Below are 998 nucleotides of genomic sequence, written 5' to 3' on the forward strand. Positions count from 1 at the left end.
TGCGAAAGTAGTGCTACCATAAGATCCAGAGTTAGAAACAAAACTGCGATAATTGAGGAAGGAAAAAGATCTCACCGAGAAACTATAAAAGGTTGGGTAATCCTCAACCCAAGAAATTATGGCCTGAAACGGTGATGATAATGTAGATTTGGCTGCAAGAAAGGCATCCCAACAATGAGAAAAACTTGCACGGGATGCTGAGGAAGCAGCTATTAGAGATGCACAGAATATCTATGAAGAAGAGAGGGGTGATAGACTTAATCAACATCAACCCTTGGTTGTAGACCACTTGCCGATTATGCTAGACTGGTCTACAGTCAAGGATTATCCAGTGTTAGACTACCTCCAATTGCAGCAAACAATTTCGAGATGAAGCAAGGGTTGCTTCAAACCCTTCAGAATTGTTGTGTCTTCAGAGGGAAGCCAAACGAAAATCCAAACACACATCTAATGGACATCGAGGAGATTATGAACAATCTTCAATACAATGGGGTGTCACAAGATGCAGTGTACCTAAGGGCATTCCCCTTTTCAATTAAATATGATGCTAAGAAGTGGTTTCGGAATTTGCCTAGTGGATCGATAAGAACTTGGGAGGAGATGACCAAAAAATTCCTTGATAAATATTTCTCCTCAGCTAAGATGGGCAAGATTAGAAGAGAAATCCATAACTTCTGCCAGAAAGAGACTGAAACTATTTTGGAAGCATGGGAGAGGTTTAAGGAGTTAGTTAGAAAGTGTCAACATAGCGAAATTGAACTCTGGATGCAACTCCAGGATTTTTGGGAAGGATTGACATCGGCCTCGCGTAGAACATTGAGCAATGCAGTTGGATGCCCTTTGATGAAGAAGACTCCAGAAGATATAGTTACAATTCTTGATGAGTTATCTAAAGATGCTTATCAGTGGCACTCTGAGAGTGCTGAAAGAAGAAGAACAAATGGTGTTCACCAAGTTGATGCTAATACATCTGTGCAGGTACAGCTTGATACTGTGGC

At 41.0% G+C, this 998-nt stretch overlaps 1 non-coding gene across 1 annotated transcript; it reads right to left on the minus strand.

Annotated features, from left to right (window-relative positions):
* Positions 1–648: 648 nt before the first annotated feature.
* LOC142168449 (small nucleolar RNA R71) lies at positions 649–752 on the minus strand. Its single transcript, XR_012698311.1, has one exon. It is a non-coding gene; the product is annotated as a small nucleolar RNA R71 (small nucleolar RNA).
* Positions 753–998: the final 246 nt, after the last annotated feature.

The sequence above is a fragment of the Nicotiana tabacum genome, chromosome 13 (genome assembly GCF_000715075.1).
Source record: "Nicotiana tabacum cultivar K326 chromosome 13, ASM71507v2, whole genome shotgun sequence".
Classification (NCBI taxonomy): Eukaryota; Viridiplantae; Streptophyta; class Magnoliopsida; order Solanales; family Solanaceae; genus Nicotiana; species Nicotiana tabacum.